The sequence below is a fragment of the Sus scrofa genome, chromosome 10 (assembly GCF_054392235.1).
Source record: "Sus scrofa isolate SSC_HxYL_T2T_F1_AM1 chromosome 10, Sscrofa_HxYL_maternal_Yorkshire_Landrace_v2.0, whole genome shotgun sequence".
Lineage (NCBI taxonomy): Eukaryota > Metazoa > Chordata > Mammalia > Artiodactyla > Suidae > Sus > Sus scrofa.
Window position 1 is genome coordinate 28081510 of NC_139392.1, and position 27347 is coordinate 28108856.

At 36.4% G+C, this 27347-nt stretch overlaps 1 protein-coding gene across 8 annotated transcripts in view; it reads right to left on the minus strand.

Moving 5' to 3' along the window:
- Positions 1–27347, minus strand: part of LOC110255649 (uncharacterized) — a 130384-nt gene that overhangs the window by 48725 nt on the left and 54312 nt on the right. For 4 of the 8 annotated variants that reach the window (XM_084979484.1, XM_084979481.1, XM_084979480.1 and 1 more), the window contains exons 2-7: positions 21985–22317; positions 20840–20984; positions 18746–18924; positions 12833–13014; positions 8816–8951; positions 4086–4206 (exon numbers count right to left, since the gene is read on the minus strand). The gene's annotated coding sequence lies outside the window, so the exon portion shown is untranslated. Of the gene's footprint in view, positions 1–2646; positions 2790–4085; positions 4207–5999; positions 6072–8815; positions 8952–12832; positions 13015–18745; positions 18925–20839; positions 20985–21984; positions 22318–27347 lie in introns of those variants that run through there. The other 4 variants (XM_084979486.1, XM_084979482.1, XM_084979485.1 and 1 more) reach the window with 4 other exon arrangements.

The window sequence follows — 27347 nt, forward strand, 5'->3', positions numbered from 1 at the left end:
GACACGCTCACCCTTTCCCACAAACACAACAAAAAAAGCACATCTACAGAATAAATGACTTGCACAGAACAGCAACCAATCGCTGGCAGAGGAACCTAAACTCCAGTAACGGCAAGAAGTTCGTGACATTACTGGGCAGATCGGGAGAAAAGAGGAGAGTGAGAGAAGGTGAATCCGAGCGGGATGGGCGCTCCCGAAAGGGAACTGAGGAGGAGAAAGGGATCCCGCACGCTGGAAAGTCACCTCCACGGGGGGAAGATCAAACGAACCAGAGAAATCTCCAGATGCAGAGAAGAGAATAGCAGTAAGTCAGAGTACGGAAAAGCCGATCAAGAACCGAACGGACCATCTGAACTATGGGCACAGTCACCAAAAATTGAGATGCCTGGGTGGGGGCTGGGCACCAAGACCTCGGCTCCAGAGGTTAGTCCCAGGGCTGGGGGGGCGGGGCGGAGCGGAAACTGCTTGGAAGTCTAGAAACTTTTTGACCTGGCAGAGACTGCCTGGGAGACTAGAAAACAAAACTGTGGCAGAGGGAGGGAGCAATACTCTAGGGGCGGGGAAGTGGAAAGCTGCATCAGAGGGAACCTGGGAGAAGAGCCTGGTCTGCGCCCGTGCTGGGGAGGGGAGAAAAGAAGGGGTGGGTCCCCATAGAATACCCCCCACACCACAGCAAGGTTACAGGCCCACTAGCTAGCAGAAAGCTGCGCTTCCCAGTGCTTCCCCCCCACCCCCACCACCCCCTATGCTCTCGCTGGACCTGGGGCTACCTGCCATCCAGGAGGGCTGGCCTCAACAATTGCCTGAAGCCTACCACCACAGGGGCTGTCCCTGCACAGGCCTGCTTGCCCTTTGGAGGGGCTACACTTCCGCAGAGCAGCACCAATCACCACCAGCCCCCGAGAAAAGGCCTGCAGCCCAGAAAAGCTAGAACAAGCCTAGCCAGGCTGTGAATAAGTCTGCCTAATTCTCAGATGGTTTTTCGGAGTCGGGCTGCCCTGGGGAGGAGCCTCTTGGATTTCCAGCAGCCCTGCTACCCGCCCAAGGCCCCAGGGGGTGGAAGCTCTAGAGGATCAGCTGCATACCATCACCAGCCCTCAGAAAATATTCCACGGCAGTGACAAGGCAAACACTGCCCGGCCACTGAGGGTACAACTCCACCAGGAAAAAGAAAACAACAAGCAAGATGAAGAAGCTGAGAAACCACCCCCAGTCAAACCAACAGGAGAACTCACCTCAAACAGTCAACAATGAAACAGATCTCTGCAGACTGACAGACCTGGAGTTCAAAAGAGAAATAGGGAAAATACTGAAGGAATTAAGAGAAGATATGAACAGTAACGCAGATACCCTCAGAAAGGAACTAGAAAATATAAGGAGGAGCCAAGAGAAACTAGAACATTCATTTGCAGAGACGCAAACTGAACTAATGGCAGTAAAAACCAGAATGAATAATGCAGAAGAACAAATCAGTGATATGGAAGATAGAATAATGGAAATCACTCAATCCGGTCAGCAGACAGAAAACCGAATCAAAAAACTGGAAAGCAATATAAGAGACCTATGGGATAATAGAAAGCTGGCCAATCTACGCATAATAGGAATTCCAGAAGGAGTAGAAAAAGATAAGGGGATGGAAAATATATTTGAAGAAATTATCGATGGAAACTTCCCAAATCTAAAGGATACTGGGTCCAAGATACAAGAAGCACAGAGGGCCCCAAACAAACTGAACCCAAACAGACCCACACCAACACACATCATAATAAAGATGGCAAAAGTTAGTGATAAAGAGAGGATCCTAAAGGCAGCAAGAGAAAAACAGAATGTTACCCACAAGGGAACCCCCATAAGAATATCAGCTGATATCTCTACAGAAACACTACAGGCCAGGAGGGAATGGCAAGAGATATTTAAAGTGCTAAAAGGAAAAAATATGCAATCTAGAATACTCTATCCAGCAAGAATATCATTTAAAATAGAAGGGGAAATAAAAATTTTTCCCAACAAACGAAAACTTAAAGAATACAGCAACACAAAACCCAGGTTAAAGGAAATTTTGAAAGAGCTTCTCTAAACCAAAAAGAAAGGAAGGAAAGGGAAGAAAAAAGAAGAGAAAAAAAAAAGAAGAAGAGAAAGAACTAGGACTGAGGAAAACGCAATCAGAGAGCAGTCACTCAAATAAGGCAGCATACAGATTATATAAGAAAAAAGAAAGCTTTATAGTTCTATGCCAAACTTCACAAAGAAAATATGTGTCATTGTGCGGCACATATTATATGGTAACAGTACTCACGTACCTTTCTGTAAATTTGGGAGAAGTAAGCTATGGAAATGTAGTTGTGTCATTTGTGAACAATGAAATTATAATTAAAAAATACATTCCTATTTTCCATCCAAAGTTTATTTATATTTCATTGGCTAATTCTAAACTTGGCGTGTAAGCTGTTCCAGGGTGAAACAGAAAAACGTAATGAAAGATGAGCCCAAGTCTCACAAAAATAGAAGAGTTTTACTTGATAACATTCCAAAAGATATGAATTCTAATTTGGTTTAGTATTGCAACCACTGTCCAAATCAAATAGTAGTAGTCCAAGACCTCTATGAAGTGCATTTATTAAAAATTGAATGTTAGTGTATTATTACTCTGAAGTTGTGACAACCCATTATCCTTGGAAGTCACTGAAACATGCATCAAAGATACAAACAGGCTTCTTAGAAGAAGGAGTTAAGGCATTTTTGGCTGAACACTCAGCACAGAAGATATTTCCACATTGTCTGCAGTGATGCTGTAAACAACAACAAAAAAATAAACATTTTCAAGCATAACAACTATATCAAAATTATGAGACTACAAGAATAGGCCAACTGCACTTTGAAAGTATACTATTTCAAGGTTTATTTAATAACAAATCTCAATGCTGATTTAATCCTTTGATTAATTTGAATGCTTACTAGTTATATACTACACTAAAAATTTCAATATGAGATTGATCTTAGAATTTTCAAAAAACCATGCGAGGCATTTTTAAAGTGTTAATAAAACAGTCCTATCAGGTGAAAAACTATTTCTACTTGCCAAATATTTCAGGCATCATTTCTACAATCAGAATATAAATTTGAAACATCACATGATGGTATTATTTAAAATGATTTTTTTAATCTCTGCTTTTTCTTCCTTTAAAATAACTCAATGATGATAAAATGTATGAGTTTAATAATGATGCTGTGGTTCAGAAAATGATTATTCTAGAAAGTGAATCAGTAGGAAGGCAACAAATGAATTTAAAGTTAAAATATATGCTAATCAGAAACTAGACTGCATAAATTTAATTGTTCTACGTAGTTATAAGTTAAAGTTAATAAATGGCAAAACTTTTAAAGTCTATCAAATGCAGGACAATTCTGATGGTTAAAACAGTCAACTGTGGAATAAAATCCCATCTCACTGTGACTGAAAAGCCTTTCCCACAGGTGCTGCAGCTCTGTACTTCATTGTCGTTAGCCCACTTTCTATTCAGTGTTTGTGTAGGTCTGATCTATTTTAAAAAGTTTCAGCACATTATAATATTCCACACTTTTAAGAATGATTGGTGCCCAAGTTTTCAAATGGATAACATTTTGAAAATCAGAAATAATTTGGTCATCTTCCATTATCAAAAAGTGCTACAATCTTAAGTCTGAATGACAATAAAGCAAAGCAAATTTTATCTCTCAAAAGCACTGGAAATTTCTAACCTTTGGTAATTTCCCATTTATTCTAACCCTAGGGAGCAATCCTTCCTTGAGACTCCAAGCATATATATTCAGATCACTTCTTTAACACACAGCAACTCATTCATGCCTTTGTGTTCTTGACTTCTCCTAATACTGACAATTCATGAATGACATGTCTCTATAATCCTTGGAATCCCTGAAGTCTTTAAATCTTGTATTTAATTACCCATAACACCTACAATATTATTACACAGACAGCAGCCATTTAAAAGTATGTATATATGAGATGTTTTAATGTTCAAAATATGCTTTTTACTAAGAGGTAAATTCTAGACTAAAAAACTGCTGCACATCACCAGGCGACTTACCTGAAGGGACTGATTCTCTTTGCCCAGCTCCTGCACTGCTGCAGTTTTATTATCCAGCTTTCTTTGCAACTCTAGTACTTTGGTTTGAAGCTTTTCTATTTTACCTTCTCCTTTAAGACACCTAGAACAAATCACAAAAACATTAAAAAAATAATTAAAGACCCCCCAACACAGATAATGAACTACTTTAGCAGTCTGAAGCATAATACATGAATTTCAACCATCTGTTGTAATGAGTAGTTTCTAAATGGCTACTTAAATACCTGTTGGAGCACTATTCTCAAGACTTCAGTTTTTTTCAATGTGCAATATGTAAGTCTTTATCACTTAGAATGGAAATAAATTATTTTTATTAGACATCAGTCACCTTTCTGGTAGTGCCCTTCTTTCATCATGATTATTCTGAACTGTTGCTTCCAATACCATGATTTTTCCCTGTAAGTCATCCATCTGCTTTTTTTTTTTTTCTTTTCTAGAGCCACACCTCGCAGCATATGGAGGGCCAAAGCCACAGCAACGGGGGATCCCAGCTGCATTTGCGGCCTACACCACAGCTCATGGCAACGCCGGATGCTTAACCCACTGAGCAAGGCCAGGGATCGAACCCACAACCTCATGGTTCCTAGTCAGATTCGTTAACCACTGAGCCACGACGGGAACTCCCCCATCTGCTTCTTGAGCTCACTGACTCACTGCTGACTGGACTGCCACTCCTTCTTTACAGTGCCCAGGTTTTCATTTAATGCAGCTATCTGCATGGTATGTTTAGCCTAGTTTTCCTCATGCTTCTGCACTGCTACTTCTTTTTCTTTTCTTTCGGAATGCTGAGAATAGGAAAAACGGTGAGTAAAAAAAATCTATTACAAAAATAAAGTAAAAAAAATAAATTTGTCGAATTTAAAATACCAGCTGCATAACTACTACTACTTCTTTGGGAAAGAAGACACTAGTAGAATGGATTCCACAAATATCTGTGTATTTTGAACTGGCTTAAAGGCCACAATGCTGAAATGATGTTCAGCAGGTTTCTTATAAAATCAAGCTGAAGTAAATCAATTTAAGATTTTCCTTTTTTCCACTACAGCAGAAGAATAACCATAATCAGGGATAGCAAGGTGCCCTGGAGATAAAGCTCGACTTTTCTTATGTCTTAAATTACACATGCATCCCTTGGTCTCCATCAACATGCCAAAAACACAATACTTCAAATCACTGTGTGAACCTGAAATTGCAATTCAATGAAAACATTCCACAGTCAAGTTATCTGGGGCTATTTGGACCTCATTCACTAGAGGAAAGCCAGATGCTTCCCATTTGGCACACGCAAGTTAGGGAGGGGAAAGTAGACTTTTGGTCACACAATTGGTCATCACAATTCCCAACTGAAATCTCCACTTCCCCTTATCAGCATTCACTGTGACCAAAAAAATGAGTTCAATATAACTAACGTTCATGCCATCTACCGCAGACTACATAGTTAGAGGTTAGTTTGTTTTACTGGCACTAAAAGGTTTTGTTTTTTTTTTAATTATGTTCTACTGAACTTTCACTTACATAAGCCAAAAATTATATTTCCTATCACATGTCAGCTATTTAAGTCAATCAGATCAGTCTTAAATTGAACAGTAAAGTGTCAGTTGAGCACTTGAATTATAACTTTTAAGTAGAAAAATCCTCTCTCACTGAATTAATTTACAAAATCAATTACAAAACCTCCCATTGTACTGTACAGCAAAGGGAACTATATCTAATCTTGGGATAGAACATGATGGATGGTACTACAGGAAGAGGAATGTGTATATATGGATGACTGGGTCACTTTGCTGTACAGCAGCAATTGGCACATGATTATGAATGAACTGTACCTTAAAAAAAAAAATAAAAAAACACACCTCCCACCATTAACTTACTGACCAGTTTAGCTCCCTTCTCCATAAATTCTTTCCTCAGTTCAACTTCTTCCTTTTTCATCTGCTTTTTTTCCCACTGTACAGCAAGGGGATCAAGTTATCCTTACATGTATACATTACAATTACATTTTTCCCCACCCTTTCTTCTGTGGCAACATGAGTATCTAGACAAAGTTCTCAATGCTATTCAAGCAGGATCTCCTTGTAAATCTGTTCTAAGTTGTGTCTGATAAGCCCAAGCTCCCGATCCCTTCCACTCCGTCCCCCTCCCATCAGGCAGCCACAAGTCCCTTCTCCAAGTCCATGATTTTCTTTTCTGAGGAGATGTTCATTTGTGCTGGATATTAGATTCCAGTTATAAGTGATGTCATATGGTATTTGTCTTTGTCTTTCTGGCTCACTTCACTCAGGATGAGATTCTCTAGTTCCATCCATGTTGCTGCCAATGGCATTATGTCGTTCGTTTTTATGGCTGAGTAGTATTCCATTGTGTATATATACCACCTAAATTCCACCTTCAGTGAAATGGTTCTTTGGGGCACTACTACACAATCTTCTCAGTCCTAACAAATTTGCTACTCCTTGCCCCAAACAAAAAAAAAAGAGATTTAAGTATTTTAGGAAGAAAAACAATTATAAAAACAGAATCTCTTAAAATCTTAATTCTAAACTTAGATATTTTGAAGTTTGCTATCTATAACTCTTTTATTTTTTGTCTTTTTGCCTTTTCTAAGGCCACTCCTGCAGCATATGGAGGTTCCCAGGCCAGGGGTCTAATCAGAGCTGTAGCCACCCACCTGCACCACAGCCACAGCAACACAGGATCTGAGCCACATCTGTGACCTACACCACAGCTCACGGCAATGACGGATCGAGGCCAGGGATTGAACCCACAAACTCGTGGTTCCTAGTTGGATTTGTTAACCACTGAGCAATGATGGGAACGCACATAATTCTTTTAATTGATAGCTTTCTTGATTAGCATCTCAATAAAATCTAAATTTTTAGGGTTACTTCTCATTATTTAGTCATCTGAAAACAGAAGTAACAGTTTCAATATATGTATAGATATTCTGCAACACAAAAGCACTGAGAGCAAGAATATTTGTCAAAAATAACAAAACAATGGTTCCTGGCATAAAGTATGTTTTTTTTTTCTTTTTATGGCTGCACCCACATCATATGGAAGTTCCCAGGCCAGGGATTGAATCTGAGCTGCAGTTGTGACCTAAGCCAAGGCAATTCCCACTGCTCTTGGAATCAAACCTGACACCTCTGCAGCAACCCGAGCCATTGCAGTTTGATTCCTAACCCACTGGGCTATGGTGGGGACTCCCACAAAGTATGTTCTTAATAAATAAATGTGTGTGTGTGTATATATATACACTTTTTTTTAACAAGCACTAAAAAATACAGAGGAAAAACAATGATTATCTTCACATATCTTTATGCTTTCTTGCTTGTGAGACTTAGGTTCTTCACTCAATTTAGCAATTTATTTTTCTTGTCCACATTTAATTTCCTCAATCTCTGCCAATTTAGATTTTTCATTTACTAGTTCTTTTTCAGTGACTATAGAAAAATAACTTATTAAAAAAATAATTTTAACTACTTAACTGAAAATTAACAAAAATGACTGCTACTGTTTATGACTGTCTCTGCCCCTTTAACCTAAGTTAACTTGAGCAAATTACCTACCTTCTCTTGTTCCTGTGTCCTTGTTTATACAATATGAACAATAATAATGTTATAAGGACTAAATAGTTAATACTATAAAGTAAATAGTGTCTGGCCAAACTTGAGCTAAAACACCTTCTTATGCTTATTAATATTATTACTCTCACTATCTTTACATAAGGCACCTAAAGAGGAGAACTATATGTCTAATCTAATCTCTATACCACATAGCTCCTTTTAATCCTCATTTTATAGGTAAAGGGACAAAGGCTTAGAAAAGTTCAATAATCTATTAGAAGTAGAACCAAAACTAAAGCAAGAGCTGCATGATCTCATGCCCTTGTAATTAAAGGCCTGTAAACTATAGTTCTGTCAGAATTTTCTAAACTTGTGGCATAAGTCATAAATTTCATTCCAGCTTCACCGGTCCCATCCCCACAAAAACATCCCCCTAGTTTTTAGTTGAAGATAATTTCCAGGAACTGCACAATTAACAGATATACATACCAGTGCGCACACACACACACACACACAAATACCTTCATAAATTGTACACTTAAGAATATTCTATCCACTGATGGAAATACATGATCTCAGTTATGAAACCAAAAATCAAATGTTTCTTAGAATCTGCATTTATCTTTTATATAGAAATATAACTGATCATTATGTGTACTGGTCATATAACCAGTACTTTCAACTTTATAACTTAGCATCATTTATATAAAATAAACCCACACTTCCTCTTAGAAAAAAGCTGGTTATTAATATTAAGAATTCTTAACACACTCAATTATTCCTAGACCTTTCATACCTGATTTCTATATCCAGAGGATAACATGTTATATGAGAAATAATTGAGGAGCTATAGTATCTTTTTTTGAATAACCAAGGGTCTATGATATAAAAAAACAGACTCCTTTGTATAACTAAAAAGAGCAATAAGAAATGGCAAGGAAGCTGTAAAGAATAACCTCCTAGGATTAGAATTACAGTCACCAAGAGTCTCTTATTTATAACCTTGATGCCCATCTTAGCTGTTGAATATAAGGTGATGCCTTTACTGGTTAAGAGGTTTGACTAGATGATCTCTATGGCCATTGTAACTCTGAAGATTCTAGATTTAGTTAGAAAATAAAATACCTTTTCTTTCTGAACATCTTGTAGTGGTTTCTACTGCTCCTTCAACTGCTCTTCTTTCTTGGCTGAATCTTGCTCCAAAGAAGTCCTGGCAGTCTTCAGTTCTCGAATCAGTTTATTTTGGTTTCCAATTTGATTCCTGTTTGAAATCAAGCCCTCCTATGCTAGAGAAAGCGTCTCTTTCACAGACTTATAAAAAAATTTCCCCAGATTATTATATGTCATTGTTTAGTAAATTTCTATAGAAACATAACAGTTAACATATGCACAGTAGAAAGCAGTACACTCTAAAAAGATAGTATGTTATGCCCTTGAGCAAGATAATATACAAACTCCAAAATGCCTGTGGTTTAAATAGCTGCCTATAACATTGTAAACTCTCACAAAAACCTAATGACTAAATCTTTTAAAATCAAGCTCAAAATCTGTGCTACTATTTTCTGAAGATGCCAAGACATACTCTTCGACTTTGCCTCTAAATATTCATTTGTGTCATTCAGCAATACACTGCTATATATTCCTTTTCCTGGCTGCAGGCCAGGATATTTTCATCTGCTCAGGATCTTTTTACATTGGAGAACTCCTTCTCTCATTTAGTGGTTTTACTGGGGCTACTTTAACCCAGTGACTCCCACCAGAATAAGCAAATTCCTGAGTAGAACAAATACCAAACCTGATCCTGGAATACCCTAAACACATAGTAGTGTAGCCACAAAGGAATTTCTGCATTATTCTGTGGTAGCTTTTTTTGGTCCAAAAATTTTTCTTTTTTCAAAATAAAATTTTAGAAATTTTAGTTGTTACTTATTCTTGATATCTGATGAAATGATATAAGGAATAGTATTAGGCTAACAAGGTTTATATTTAATTTTAAACTTACTATCCTAGAATTCTCACTTCATTCACGGTACAAAATCTATAGTTAAATTCCATTTCTATGAACTTTCTTGACAAGAAAGAATAACCTACAGCATGGCCAATTTGGAATACCCAGTCACAAACTTTAGTATTTCATTAATAATCCAGCAGATGGGGCTAAAGGCATAGATCAAGCCAGCCGGACTTGCATTTCACTGGTGTCTAGATACACCACATGCCCACAGATGGCACCCCTGACTTGGGTGTCATGTTACATGGTTCTGAACTTCTTCCTTTTCTCTCTTGTACACAAGATTATTTAACAAATACGATGCTGTGTGGGAGAAATTGACAGAACACTAAACCAACTATAATGGAAAAAATAAGAATCATAAAATTGAAAAAATCACGGAAGCAAAAGAATGGCCAATAACCATCCTTTATTCTGACCTATAAATTTGATTTGAATGTTCCTAGGAATTCCTTTTATTAAGTAGTTCAGATAACTTCTCACTTTGGAAGGAATTAAATGTCAATACTTCTATTAAAAAAAAATTTAGTGAAATGATGGTAAAAGAATCATGAATCAGAAGAGCTGAGATCCAGTCACAGTTCTGTTATTGTGCAAACATTAGGCCTGTCACCAGCCAAGCAGGGCTTCAGTCTCACAGGCAGAAGGAAGCTTTGGAAGAAAGATCTATTCATGGCCTCTCAGCAGTTGTAAAACTCCATGGCAGCCTTAGCCCTCTGTCTTTCTCTTCTTCCCATATTTACATTTGCATTCTTTCAGGTATAAAATTAGAACAAGACATAGCATTTTAGACAAAAATAGTTGGCTTAATGAAAAAATACTGATTTAAAAGATCTAAGACTTGTTGTTATTCTCATGCGTAAATAACATACATATGAAGAAAAAGTGTGATTTCTGTAGATCTTTTACAGTCAGTCTTTAGATATCATCTTCTCTGTCACCAAATAGTCCTTCCAGTTCATCTGCATTTCCCATCCTTCCTCCTACCAGCTCAAGCCACCATCATCTTCACTTGGACTATGGCACAGTCTCCTCTGTCTCATCCCCACATTCACCCAGGTTCCCCTACAATCCATCCTTATCCTGCTGCCAGTTATTGGCCTAAATAAAATACAAATCCTTGCAAATCCTCCTTCTTTTAGGATAAAGTCCAAACTCTTCCACCAACCCTCCCCAACTTTCAATAGTGTTCTAAAGGGAAAAAAAATAGTAATTTAAAGCTACTTAGAGAATACAGCAAGTAAGATGCTTTCTAAATGTCGAGGTGGTATTTTTTTCCTTAAAACAACTTGTTGATTTTGAACTTGATATATATAAAATATCTATTGTTGGCCCTATGAAAATTCTTTTACCCAATCTCCTGTTTCTTTGTCAGATCATTAGTCACCAACAATTCCTTCACCTCCTCTCTACCTATATGTTATTCATCCTTTTTGTTTCATTGTCTCTCTCCCATTAATCTCTTCTGTTCCAACCTTTTTAACCCCAGTCATAATCAATTCACACCTAGACTGCTGGAGTTTATGGAGGAGGAAGGGAGACAGCCTCTTTAATCTCCATGGCACTAATTTACCTCAGGTCCAAACTAAGCTGTCTTTAAACAACTTCCAGGTTAAGTTGCCTACAAATTTTTTTTTTCATTTTATTCCTCTGCTTAGATGACTCTTCTCCTCTCCCCCAAATATAAACTCCAGTCATCCCTGCTAGGCATCTAAGATACTTCACAATTTGAACCCAACCTTTTAAACTTCCAGACACCAACCATCACTCTGGCAAGACAATTATGTTGACTCCCAGCTTTGCTGGTTCCTGCTGCAGCACCTTTTCTCAAATGTGCCCCTGAGTGAACGGATCTCTCTCAGGACTCTGGGTATTCAAATTCTTAGATCCTTCAGGACCTGGTCAAGTCCTACCTCCTTCATAAAGCCTTCCCTAAAACAGCTTATGAATAAAACATAGTATATTTATGTATATTATAAATATTCTGTGATTTGACAAAATTTGTCAATAAGGCACTTTATACAAAGAAACAAACAAACAAAAAACCATACACATTAAAGGATCAAAAAGCATAATATTTCACCACGACAAAAAAGAGGACTGGCTAAGTCTTCTTTGAGAGAATAGAAATGTTCCATCTCCTGTAGAGAACTGTTAACTTAATGCTACATAAAAATTATTTACCTTTTTTGTATATCATTCATTTTAATGATACTTTATCTAATCAAATAGTATTGCCAAGGACAAGGTATCCAGATATGTTTAGATAATTAAGGTTAAATTTACTTTGAGTTATAATCTCCCGATTTTAACCATTATGCATTCCAATAGTCTTGGGAAGTTAACAAATCCATAAAATTAAAGTCAGTCTTTCTTGAGAAGCAACAATAAAATTGCTTCCATTTTCACAAGTGGTTTACATTGAAAACTCCTTGGATTTTCTAACAGCAGTCCTTTATAAGTTATTGTTTTTACATAGGCAGCAAAGTCCTTTGATAAGCTAATACGACAGTTAACATATTTCCAAATTATTTCACTATTAAAAGATACATTTGTATGGGGTTTTGTGGTTGTTTTTAAATGGCCACACCCATGGCATATGGAAGGTCCCAAGCCAGGGATTGAATCTGAGTGGCAGCTGTCCTTGAACCCCCTGCTCCAGGCCAGGGATCAAACCCATGCCTCCCCAAGGCACTGCAGTAGAATTCTTTTTCTTTTCTCTTTTCCTTTCTTCCTTCCTTTTCTTCCTTGCCTTTTTAGGGCTGCACCCATGGATATGGAAGTTCACAGGCTAAGGGACAAATCAGGGCTACAGTTGCCAGCCTACACCACAGCAACACGGGACCCAAGCTGCATCTGCGACCTACACCACAGCTCATGGCAACACTGGAACCTTAACCCACTAAGAAAGGCCAGGGATCAAAACCTCACCTTCATGGATACTAGTTGGGTTTGTTACCACTGAGCCACGACACGAATTCCCACAACTTATTTTTTAAAAAGCATATTTCTCCAAAAATAATTCAAAAGAAAACAAGTATGATATTCCACAAATACTAACATTCCCTGCCCATCTGGGTTCAGATCAATCATTTAATATTTATCAATAACATAGTGAGTTTTTATGATACCTTGAGATCTTGCTTGTGGCAAGAAGTTCAGATTCCTTCCCATAGAAATCAGACTGAAGCTGCTTTAGATTTTCCTGATTTTTTTCATAGGCATTTTGTAACACTGATATTTTCTCTTTCTCTGCTGCAAGTTCCTGTGCTGCTTGTGTTGACTGCTGCTGTAGTTTATTCTCAAGTTCTATCTGAAACATACAAGTTATTTAAAACAGTATGCATACAAAAATCCAGTTACAAATACAGAATGAAATCCAATAACTAAGATTCCTGAGAACAAACTAAAGTTATGTCTTAAAATTCTACTGTAATAAAGAGTATCTTACTTACAAATACAAAATTAAAGAATTACAAAATCTGACAAGTCCCAATTAAAAAAAGAATTAAGTAAAGAAAAAAATATTTTCACTGGTAAGTGTCAAGTACCAAGGTCTCAGGAGACTGAGAGTAACAACTACTTTCTGATGGAAGATAGAGTGCTATGCATGCTTTAGAAGATGCTGAAAGTTAAGGTTGAACTAGAGGAATTTTCTGCATGAAAGAATTTCAAAGCCATTACTGAGCTCAAGTGTATTGTTTCTGCTCCCTAAAATTCAAGAATGACCCAAGAAATTTCTAAGGGCATGTTCATTAACATCAAGGCAGAAAAAGAAATGAAAATCCTGCAAAGGTCCAACTCCTCTAAACTTGTTTTCAGTCTTTAAGAAGATTCAAGAGATGTGCACAAATTATGATGTAATTAGAAGATATGTATGTATAGTATGAGAAGAAGCACTTGGCTTTTAAAATAAACTTACTACTTCCATGAACCTGCTGTTGAATTTATCAGCAACCTTTTTGTTCCACAATCCAATATTCATGTTCTTGTCCACATCTTACTGAACATTCCAGCAGTCCTTAAAATAGCTGATGATGGTCCCTGCTAGAAACATTTCTTGAACCTGGTTTCCAAAACATCTTGTGTTTTAGGTTAACCTATTACCTCACTGGTTATTCTTCCTTCCTAAAATCTCTTACTACTGCCTTTGATCGCTCTGTAGTACAAGACCCCAGGGTTCCATCCCTAGGCTGCTTTTATTCTATAAACAGTCTCTCTTTAGAATATCCTAACTAGACTCATAGCTTTAAGTACTTTATTTACAGTTGACTTCTGAATTTAAGTCTCTAGCTCCAACCTCTGCCTGAACTTTGAGCTCATTATATCAAAGGACTTCCCAGACATCTTCCCTTGATTGACTGATAGATATCTACCTCAAGCAGAATTCTTGACTCCTGACAACAATCCTCCTCCTCAAAAAGCTACTATTTCCCCCAATAAATATGGCCATCCATCCACCTTCACAAGCCAGAAACCTAGAGTTATTCCTGACTCTTCTTTCCAGCATCTCTCACCATCCAATCTATCAGCAAGCCCTGATGATTTAACTTCCAAAAGACACTTCCAAATCATTCACTTGTAACACTTTAGTTCATGCCATCATCATGGACTTTCTGGACTACTGCAATAGTTTTTCAGTGCCCTCCTTGCTTGCTCCTTTATCTCCCTTCAGTCATATCCCATCATTTTCTGCTCAAAATTTCCTAATTGATTCTAATTGTCCTTCAAAGAAAATATATCATTCTGTTATAATCTACAAGTTTGCATGTTTATGCTTTGTCTGCTTCGCTGAGCTCAGCTCATATTACTCTTCCTCTCTCCTACTATACTTGTTTTTAGAAACTACCATGCTTGCTGTAGCCAAAGATCTCTGTACTTGTTCTCCTGAGCACTGTATGTATGGCTCGTGTATTTCATGTACCAGCTCAAACCTCTTCAGAGAAGCTTCTTTGATCACCCAGCCTTTTAGCAGGGCTAAATCCATCACTGTCTTTTGTGAAGCCTCTTCCCCCCTCAAGAAGGTGTAAATCCATGAGAACAGGTTACTTGTATGCTCACAGCCACATCTCCAACACCCAGAAATGTGCCCATGGCATAAAATACATACCTAGTAATATTTCTTGAATGAATGAATGACAAATAGATGGGAAGTGGACAAATAGAGCCCAAAACTCCACTAAGAGGATCTTATAATAGTCCATATAAGACAAAACCTGGACAAAGATTATGGAAGTTGGGAAATAAGAAAAGGAGATAGAGGAGTCCCACTGTGGTGCTGTGGGTGAAGCAATCTCGCATGGCTACAGCTGTGGCATAGGCTGCAGCTGCAGCTCAGATTCAGTGCCTGGCCCAGCAACGTCTGAGTGCCATGGGTGCAGCCAAAAAAAATAAATAAAAAGAGATAGGTGCAACTGAGTTAGGAAGCAGATTGCTGGGAGATGGTGGGGAAGGGGATGCCTAAGGGGGGGAAGGGCATTGATCACCCATACATTATCAGATAATACCCCATATCCCCTCCAATGATTCTTCATTATGACATTATTTTTCATGTTGAAGACTATACTGCATTTTTTTTTTTGGTAGACTACTACTTTAACATCACCCCCCACAAATCCAGATTTCTTTCTCTTTATTCACCAAAGTACTCTACAAAGTCTTAACAATGATCATCATTGCCCTCTGGGGCTTATATTTGGACCTTCATTTTATCAACTCCAAATGACAGGCTCATTCATTGATTCATCCATTCATTCTTTTTAAATCACTGATAGCTTATTTGTTAGAAAACACAGTTCTCTGATTTTGGAAATTCAAATTTATTAGTGGGTAGGTTAAAAAAAACAACAGGTCAATGTAACAGTTTGATAATTATTTTAATGGAATTAAATCCAACATTCCAAAGGAGAATACAGGAGGGTCCGTCATTTGCAATTTACCCTTCACACAGTGATCAGTTTTTGTACTAAAACAGGTCTGATCACATTTCCCCCTTCTTAAAAACCTTTAACCTTCCAATATCAAGTATTTAATGTAGAAACAGTTATCCATCTACTCTGATCTTACTTCACCCAATTCTGTAGCCTTATCTCCCCTCACTTCTCCACTTACCATGTATTCCAATAGCGAACCTCCTATAATGACATCTTTTTAAGTTTCAAAAACTTTGCTAGTATTGCTTCCTCCTTGAAATATCTGCTTTCTTCATTTATTTAGGGCAGAACCCATGGCATATAGAAGTTCCCAGGCTAGGGGACAATTCGGAGCTGAGGCTGCCAGCCTACACCACAGGCATGGCAACACCAGATTCAAGCCGCATCTGTGCCACAGCTTCTGGCAATGCTGGATCCTTAACCCACTGAGCAGGGCCAGGGATCAAACCCGAATTCTCATGGGTACTGGTCAGGTGCGTTACCACTTAGCCACAATGGGAACTCCTTCTTCCTTTTTTTTAACTTTTCAAAATTATAATCATCTTTAAAGATCCAGTTGAAATGCCAGCTCCTCTAAAAAGCCAGCCAAAACTTCTACTGAGCTCTATTTTTTTCTCTTTTTTATTACAATTTTCTTTGTCCTTACATACCAGCTTCCTCATTAAATTATAAGCTACTTAAGAATAGGGGCCATATCCTATTCAATCTGTATTCCCACATTAGGTTTCAAATAAAGTTGCTGTAGGAACCGATAACTTACAGCCGTGCTGGATCCTTGTTCAGTGGTTCCCAAACAATCACATTAAAAAAAAGGAAGTATATGCATGTGTGTCTTATATATAGTGTATGTACACATACACATCTATACCCTAAACTTTATCCCTGTTTTTCCTATTTCCCTGTGGCCCACTAATAAGTTTCCACAGACCATCACTGTGTGGTTTGCCGTGCGCACTGACAGTCTTGGATCACAGCTTGCCTACTTCCATATACTATCCCACAACTATTTTGTTTGCAACATGACACTGGCAGAGTAGACAACAACTCTATGACCCCATTATATTAATTCAGAAAGATGAATCACTTCCCTGTGACCATAAACCTAATAATACGTATAACATGAAATTTAAATTCAGATCTGCCTGACTCTAAAATTTACCTTCTTTCCAGGATATTATGCTGCTCCTCAATAAAGCCAAACTACTCTTGCCTCTCAATGATTCTCTAGTTACTCCAAATTCCAAAACTAATTTAGAGACTGGATATCCACCCAGCACTCCCTCAGGGTTAAAAATTGTGTCCCTTTTTCTGGCATCCATGCACTAGCATAAGTGAACTACTTACTGTGAATGAATGTCTCCAAAATGCACGTTTAAGCCTAGATCCCCAATGTAATGGTATGTAGAAGTGGATCTTTGGGAGATCATTAGATGATGGGGGTGGAATCCTTGTGAATGGGATTAGTGCCCTTCTAAGAAGGAATGAGATAACTGTTCTCAGTCATATCAGGATACAGCTGTCTACAAGCCAGAGTGGACCCTCATCAGACACTAGCTATGCCAAGTACCTTTATTCTAAGTTTCCCAGTCTCCAGAACTCTGAGAAATCAATGCTTATTGTTTTAAGCCACCTAGTCTATGGTATATTTGTTTTAACAGACCCATGTAAGACAACTACTGATAACAACACTTCCTCTAAATCTCATAATTCTTAAGGTGGTATCTAGTAAAGCCATGCAAAGTAGAAGAAATATACATTAACCATAAATCTGGAAGAAATCTTGTTGTAGCTAGTAATTTAAAAAAAAGAAAATGTGCTAATAGTTGTTAAGACTTTTTACTTATTAAATCAGGTGCTATAAAAATGATCTAAGGAATACTTTAATATGAGACTAATGGATTTCTTTGGTTTGTTTGTTTTTGTCTTTTTCTAGCACTGCACCCAAGGCATATTGAGGTTCCCAGACTAGGGGTCTAATTGGAGCTGCAACTGCCAGCCTATGCCACAGCCACAGCCATGCCAGATCTGAGCCTCGTCTACAACCTACACCATAGCTCACCACAACTGCCAGATCCTTAACCCACTGAGCAAGGCCAGGGATCGAACTTGAAACCTCATGGTTCCTAGTCAGATTCTTTAACCCCTGAGCCACAATGGGAACTCTTGAGGCTAATGGATTTTGAAAAAACAAATGAACTCAAGATATCAAATCATAAACCAAAATACATATTGTGATAATTATATCCTGACTTCTGATTACATATGATAACACACAAAAAAAGAATAAAGGGTCATTAGAAAATTACTCTTTTGTAAAGCAGCCATAATAATGGTTGTAAAACAGAGGTCCACATAAAAGAATGTATTTGTGGGGTTATTTTTTTTCCTCTAGTAATATGACAAGCCAGCTCTTAATGCTATGAAGTATTTGGTTCTACATATTAAGGATTTTATATCTCCCTTCTCCCTGCATGAATTAACATAGAACAACCATGAGGAAAACCTCATTTTGTTCAAACACTAAGTTCATTCCACTTTTATCAACTCTTGGTCTGGACAAATATTAAAACATATTTAAGAATGAACAACAGATGCTTAATAATAACTTATCATAGGTTTGGAAATAAAAACCATTATGATTTAACTTAAAAGTATCAAACAATTATAACCATATGAAACCTACATTATATACGTTATAGTAGATATAAATATATCTCACATTGTGATTTTTTATCTTGATTATTTCCCTTAATAAGGATAATTTATTGCTAAATTCCTTTAAAATTTTCTAATACACTAGAGATGTTTATACATTTTTCTCAATGTTGTTGTATCTTATTTTACAAAAAGTTTTGTCTATCAAACAAATGATTAGTGTTATAAGAATTATCGAACAACATGATTACAGTGAATGGAAATCCAGACTTAGTCAATCATAGAAGTACAGTTGTGTATTTTAACTTCAAAAAATTTGAGCATGTATAAATTTTTCTTTGTTGCACCTCATCAGTGTTAATTATCATGTTACTATTTTCAATGCACAATTTTGCTTCCCATAAAAAGAAAACAAATATCACTATCTTCCCATAAAAAGAAAACAAATATCACTACCTTTTAATCTCTCCTTGGAGTGCTTCAATTTGCTTTTTCTTCTGTTCAGTCAGTTGCTTTAACTCATTTCTGTTACCCTGAAGTCGTTGTTCTTCTTTTTCCTTTTGTTTTAAACTCTTCTGGGCCTGCATTAGTTGTCCCTGCATTGAATTGCACTCCAATTTCAACTGATGAGAAGTCTAAAAGAAAATAAAAATCTGTTTAGCATTCTTTTATCCATTCACCCTACTTCAAGCTAAGCTCTACTCTAAGTAGAAACTACTGGGTCTGATGGCCATAAACAATCCACTAGTAAACCACAAAAGAAAAATCCCTGTCCTCACAGAGCTTTCATGACTGACACTATACACTATTAGATGGCATGCTGAATTAATCTTCAATATTTGTTTAATCCTCCTTTCCTTTTTAACTTATATATTTGGATAGAGCTTGGAAATGGACTATTCCTTTACATCATAACATAGGGAAAAACAGCATTCATCTCTAGATTGCTGAAATGTCTACTGCCTTTCAAGGATATGCAAATGCTACCTGAGCCTGTTCGCCACCATCAGAAAGGATAGCTTCATATTAACTGCAATAAAACCAAAATAATTTTGGCAAATATGTTTAGTATTTGATGAAACTAAACTATACCGCACACAATTTGTCATTTAGAGATCTGAGGAATATTTTGTTAATACCTTCTTTTTACAATCTACTAGGATATAGTTCTGTTCAAAATTAGACATCATATAGAAGCTAAGAGAGGTTCCTCTGTGGCCAAGGAGAACTACACATTCTCCGACATTTCTAGCTAAGGTCATGTTTCATGTCTTATGCATATTTCACTATGAACATAATTTGAGCAATTTGACCGTATTCTGAGTAACTTTTGAAAAAAATTCAGTGCTTCAGCTTATCTCCAACACAAAGGGAAATATTTTGTGCAAAGCAGGAATCAGGTAGTGTAACAATAATGATTAACAAGTACCACTGGTTATGATAACCAATGACAAAGTAATAGCTAACATTTGACCATTTATTTTGTTAAGCTGGTTTTCTAAGCACTTTGAAATATATTAACCAATTTATTTCTCAAAATAATTCTATAGTGAACATTCTCTTATTAGCCTTATCTTCTACTGAGAAAACTGGAACACAGAGAGATCAAGTTGTCAGCCTAAGACAAGGCAAGACAGCACAGCTATTAAGTGGCACAACCAGGATATAAATCTGGACAATCTGGATTCAGAACTTATACACTAAACCACCATAATTTTGCCAGTTACATGTTGGCATCTAAAACACAGGTGTCTTCTTTCAAGCAACAACCAGAACACAACACTACAGATGTGTCAGGACCAGGTTTCACTACTTTATCAAATCAGATCTCTAGAAAGCTACATGCCTGGACTCTGGCTGCTGGAGGTATGCCTTCAGAAAAAATAGCAACATATTACTATACTCGCTTAATGTATATCATACTCTTGCTTCTTTTGATGGAGAACAACAGAAGTATTAACCACAGAAAATCTTTTTTTTTTTTTTTTTTTTTTTGTCTTTTTAGGGCCGCACTTGTGGCACATGGAGATTCCCAGGCTAGGGGTCAAATCGGAGCTGTAAATGCCTGTCTCCACCACAGCTACAGCAACAGCAGATCCAAGCTGTATCTGCAACCTACACCACAGCTCATGGCAACGCTGGATCCTTAACCCACGAAGCGAGGCCAGGGATCAAACCTGCATCCTCATAGACACTAGTCGGGTTTGTTAACCATTGAGCCATGACAGGAACGCCAACAAATCTCTTCATTGTTAAACAACCATTATCAAATATATTAATATCAATGTCCATGAAATTGCCCTTAAAATTTCATTTCTATGGAAAGCCTATCAAGCCTTTTTTTTATCCATAGTAGTCTGCCTTAATCTAAATTATCTAATTATAACTCTATAGTTAAATTACTCAATTTTCCATCTTTAATTAACTACTTTTATTTTAGGCCTCTTATCAAAAACTAGGTTAAATCTTTTTAGTAGTGGGTAGAACACAAATGAAATAAACCTTCTTTTGACCTAATTATCACTGAAAATATTTTGAAAATATAAATACCTTATTATGCTATAACATATTTTGTTACAGAAAAAGAAAATCTTAGCTCCTCTTTTTCAAGTGAGTTTTTCAGTTCATTCTGTTCCTTATGTGCGCATTCTATCTGTACTTCAAGGTGATGCTTTAAATCTTTGCAGGTTTTCTCCTAAAAAAATGGAAACTATATTATGCCGAAAATATCTGTAGTAAAATAAGACTTTTGGTTTACAAGCTTATAAGGTCCTTAGAAGGAAATAAACCAGAATTGCTGATCATTGAAGATGGGACAAAATAATCCCATTTCATTAATAAAAACAGGCAAGTATTATAGCAGTAAGGAAGGAGGAACAGGAAAAGGCTAAGTGTTTCAATCATCAACCAAGAGTCACAATAAATAATTTAGATAGTATTTGGGCAAGATTTTAGAAAACTTTGGTTTGGAAGCCACATTTTTTGTCACAGAATTAATTAAATTAAATAACTTATGTGGTTGTGGATATGGTTTGGTTTTTTTGATCACATCTGTGGTGTGCAAAAGTTCTCTGGCCAGGGATCAAACCCATGCACACCACGGCAATGACCCAAGCCACAGCAATGACAATGCTGGATCCTTAACTCCCTGAGCCACCAGGTAATTCCAAATTATGCTATTTTAAACGTAGAATAATATGCTTCAAAAAAAAGGAAGCAAGGAAATTCTTAAAAAGAAAGTGTTGAAATGATAAATAAAAATAATCACATATACTTTAAGAGGGAATGTGTACAGATAGATGTTTTCTCCAAACAGAAAGGAACATAAAAGTAACATGAAAATCTTTTTTTTAGGAGTTTCCATTGTGGCTTGGCAGAAATGAATCCAACTAGTAACCATGACGGTACGGGTTTGATCCCTGGCCTTTGCCTCACCCAGTGGGTTAAGGATCTGGCATTGCCATGAGCTGTTGTGTAGGTCACAGATGCAGCTCAGATCCCACATTGCTGTGGCTGTGTTGTAGGCCTGCAGCTGTGGCTCCAATCCAACCCCTCCTGTGGGAATTTTCACATGCCATGGGTGTGGCCCTATAAAGCAAAAAAGAAAATGTCAAATATGAATTAGGCAGAAGAATCAGTACATTTTAAATATTATCACTTCTGCTTAAAAAAAAAAGTAAATACAAACAACTAACCATATCTAATATAGCAGCTTTTCCCTTCTGACTTTCCTTTTCAAATTCACTTCTGGAGTTCTTCAAAGAATCAGAAACTTTTGATAATTCCTCTTTTGCTCCAGAAAGCTCTGTTACTAGAGTTTCTTTCTCCATCTTCACTTTGTGTAGTTCTGTCACTGCTGCTTGAATTTTGTTATTCAATTCTTCCTGCTGCATTTTTGCATTTTGACTTAAATTTTCTATTTTCTTGTTTAAGGATTTTTTTTTCCTTCTTCTTGCTTGGTAAGCACTTGCTTAATATTTTCAAGTGCTTCAGATTTCTTCTGTAGATCCAACTTTGTACTGGATATGCTATTTAAGAAAAAATTTAATAATGCATAATTTATCACCTCTAATTTACCATTCAAAATAAATTATTACTTTTTTAAACTTTTTTGTATCCTTAAGAAGTAAAAATAATAATTTAATGTATCAAGCCAGTACCACCTCACACCAGTCAGAATGGCCATCATTAGTAAGTCTACAAATAGCAAAGGCTGGAGAGGGTGTGGAGAAAAGGGCACCTTCCTACACTGTTGGTGAGAATGTAAATTGGTACAACCACCATGGAGGTTCAATAATATGGAGATTCCTCAGAAAACTAAATACAGAACTACCATATGACCCAGCAGTCCTATTCCTGGCCATATATCGAGACAAAACTTTCATTCAAAAAGATAAATGCACTCCCATGTTCACTGCAGCACTATTCACAATAGCCATGACATGGAAACAACTTAAATGTCCATCTACAGATTAATGGATTAAGAAGATATGGTACATATATACAATGGAATACTACTCAGCCATAAAAATGAATGAAGTAATGCCATTTGTAGCAACACATATGGAACAAGAGATTCTCATACCAAGTGAAATTAAGAAAAAAGAGGAAGACAAATACCCTATTTCATTTAAACGCAGAATCTGAAATACGGCACAGGAGTTCCCACTGTGGCGCAATGGAATTGGTAGGATGCAGGTTCAATCCTTGGCCCAGCACAGTGGGTTAAAGGATCCAGCATTGGTGCAGCTGAGGCGTAGGTCTCAGCTGCAGCTTAAATCTGATCTCTGGCCCAGGAGCTCCATGGGCAGCCTCTCCCCCCTCAAAAAAATGGCACAAAATGAACCTATCTACAAAAGAGTAACAGACTCCCAGACTTACAGATTTGTGGTTGCCAAGGGGAAATGGGACAGACTGGGAGTTTGAGGTTAGTAGAAGCAAACTATTACATTTAGAATGGATAAGCAATGAGGTCCTATTGTATAACACAGGAACTATATCAAGTCTCAGGGAACTATATCTTGGAAGATAATATAAGAAAAGTAATATGTATATATGTGTGTGTGTGTATGTATATATACATGTATATGACTGGGTCACTTTTCTGTACAGCAGAAGTTGGTACAACATTATAAATTAACTGTAATTTTTTTTTAAAAAAAGCAAAAAAAATTTAGTCAAAAAATAATAAAACCACACAACCAAAAAAATGCCGTAGAACATCTGTTCTGACTATTTAACAGATAAAGAAGATTTACCTCAAGTAAATAAATTAGTGGTAAAGTCAAGACCATCTAACGCCCCTGACTTAATCCCCAAAGAAAACTGTGCATAGAGCAAACCTAGCCTACGACAGCCAGAAAAGTTTTCCCTGTACTCTAAAGAACCTATTAGCCCCTGAACATACAGAAATTTGCCTCCTTCCTTGAAAACATAAAACACATTATATCTTTGAAACGACTTAAACTTCAAAACACATAAGGTAAGTAGGAAAAAAATAGAAGAATATCTCATTTCAGATAGAGGAAGGACAAAAGATTTATTGTAATCTTAGAACCTAGCAGATTATGTAAGAGATTTGTTATTATTTGCCCCTTAAAAAATGCTTTCTGTAGCTAAATCAGTAAAAATTTATAAGAATAAGGAAATGCACATATTGCTGTAAGAGTTAAAGACTTCTCTTTTCATAAAATGAATACAATTATGTTTATATGCATATCAAAGGAAAAGCACATATTAAAGATCAACAAGTTTCTAAAGAGAAAATAAAACCAGATGCAAAGTAGTATTTCTAGAATGTATCCTCTTTCTAGTGTATTTTACCATCAATGTACTTACTATAAATTGAACAATATATTAAAGAGAGATTATTAAAAGCTATATCAGCCACATAATTGAAGTTAGGTATTAATACAATACCAGAGCTGCACATATACCTTGAAAATTTCGAACTTTTAGTCCCAGAAACTTACTTTTACTTTCTAAAAAGTAGCTAGAAAAGTGAACTACATTCATAGGATCCTGTACCGCACTGATTTTTAAAGGTCTAAACAGAAAAGTCATTGTACTAATTATTACTTTACCATTTTAATATAATTAAAATCCATGTCAAGCAACCTTGAAATTAGGACTTGATATATTTATTCACTATGCTATTTAACTTTCCCACAAATAATTATTATAAAATCATATGACTATGTGAATCAAAGACAGCAATAGAAATAAAGGCCTTCATAGTGACTGCAAAACTTAGCTGTTTTTTTAAAGTCACTTAGTAATAAAAAAACAAAACAAATCAAAATGAAAAAAAAAAAACCACACATGATCTGGGAAACCTTAACACTCCGTTCTCAGAAACTGATAGAAATGACCAGAAGGGAAAAAATGGCAAGGATATGGAAGATTAGAACAATATTATCAACTACCTCAACCTAATTGATATTTATGGAATACTTTACCCAACAACACATATGTGTACCCATGGAAAATTAACCAAGATAAGCCATATACTGGGCCCTAAATAAAACAGTTTGAAAAGTCTGAGTATGTTCTCTGACCTCAGTGGAATTAAATGAGAAACCAGTAACAGTAAGATATCTACAAGAATCCCAAATATTTGACAAGTAAACAAAATACTTCTAACTAACCATGATCAAAGAAGAAAACACAAAAGATATTTGAAAATATATTAAACTGCAGAGGAATGAAAATATAAGATGGAAGTTGGTGGGCTTGAATAGCATCAGTGGCCCTTGAGAAAGGTGGGCCCTGTGCCCTGTTATGTGGGCTGAGCCTTTCAACCAAGGTTGAGGGTTTAGTCAAACTCTAGATATGTTTACCTAGCTTGCCTTTCTTAGGTAGTACTCTAGAAAGGCAGGACCCAACATAGGAAATGTTCGCATAAAGTATAAAGGGAAAAAACAAAAAAACAAACAAAAAAAACCTTAGTAGAAGTGGAAAGAACCACTGATCCCATAAGTGTCCTTGGGAAAGAGAACAAGAAGCAACTCAGAGGTCACCTTCAAAGACACATGACTGGCTTCCAGAGGTGACAACCAAGTTAGTGGGTGATACAAAGGATCAGGTGTACTCTCCAAACGTCAGCACTGGAAACTATGATGTTATCAGTGAGAAGAAATGCCATTTGCACCTGTATATCCTCAAATTCACAGTATCAGGACCCAATGTACTAGATATGAGAACAAAAAAATTTTGTCATCCCTCCCAAAACAAGGATGCAACCATGAAGGTGTAAAACAACTTAATTATTGATGGGTTTTATTTCATTTCTCTGAAAGGTAACTTTCCCACGCACCCAACTTCCATCTTTACTACTGAGAGTCAAAAATCTTCATGCTCTTGCCACAGATCAAGTCCGTCAACACAGTCGGAATGGAATATTTGGCATTTAAAGACAAAGTCTGCTGAAATGTGACTGGTAACAAGCCCTCCTATTTAACCATATTATATGGATTTATTTTTATTCATGTTAATATAAGCAGTTTATAGAATCAAGTAAATCCTTAAAGATGTGATGATAAAATTGAAATCTTAAAAATATGTTAATTCTTAGTTTACAATGCTCCCCCTTAAGTCATTAAGCTTATGTTTCTTTCTCCACTTCAACTTGTTTACTCAATTCTGTAGCTCTAAGCTCTAAATCTGTGTTCAGTTGTCTTTGCTGTTGTAGATCCTGCAAAGCTTGCTCCTTGCTTGCTTTAACTTCAAGTGAATCAGCTTCCAATTTCTATTGAAGAAATATAATAACAACTTTAATGTCAATTATCTACTATAACATTATACCACTTTTGTTTACATTCAAACTGGTGTTGACATAACACACAAAAATAGCCAAAAATATCTGTTATAATAAAAAATACACTCTGAAGCTTTCACTGAATAAAGCTGCCATTTATCATGGAATATTTAAGAAAACCTAGCAGCAGGCTTCCTATAGGAGAAGCAGTCACTGAGTTTTTAATTTTCAAAATTAACTCTAAGAGAAAAACTTAAAATAATTATATTTGTTACCTGCGTAAAATTTATTAACTAAAGTCCGAAAAAACTAAGTAACAGGTTCACACATGGGCCCACTTAAAATATGTACTCCTTTATAATCACAGTTAATAATACTGAGATAATTAGAACTATTCACAACTAAAATGCAGTTGTCATGTCATCCTTCTCATTAACACCTATTGACCCTAAACATAAAACCAATTAAACTTCTGATTTTGCTTCTTCAATCTCTTCATCTAGAGATCATTGTTCTTCACAGTGTGATTTTTGTGTCATTCATGTAGATATAACTGTGGGCACTTTTACAAATTCACAAAAGTCAGGAGTTCCCTAATGGCTCAGCAGATTAAGGATCCGGCATTGTCACTGCTGCAGCTCAGGTTGCTGCGGTGGTGCAAGTTTGATCCCTGGCTGAGGCCCTTCCACATTCCATAGGTGAAGCCAAAAAAAAGTCAAACTGTTAAGTACATAGTTCAAAAATCTATGAGCAAGGCATTTTCTTGTATAGCAGTAAAAAATTTTGTGCCCTAAATATTTTATAAGCCAATCTAGGTACCTGTAGTTCTTACTCAATGCTTATATTTGACACTCAATGTAACTATGTTAATTCTACGTAACAGATGGAATACGTCCTAAAACAATGATTAGAAAAAATATCTAATATCCAATGTTGTGATAGGTTACAATAAATATTATTGGTTCTAAATAACTATTTTTAAAAGATACTTAAATAGACTTCTCATGAGACGGCTTCATCTAAAAAATTAGTTTTTTGTTTTTTTCAACCATTATGTCGAGTAATTTGTCATGCCATGTTATTGACCATAAAGAAAATAAAAAAAGGAATGCAGAGAAGATCTGAAAATGTAATTTTCTTCTTCCACGTTATACTGATGTGGATGTGGATGTATACAAATTCAAAGCCCAGGATTCTACAGTTGTACAGAAGTGCTTTATCTGACAGTGGAGGTATAACTTATATATATAGTAACTTGAGAAATTTTTAACTTACAGCAGTTTTAATTTAAAGGACAAGGGA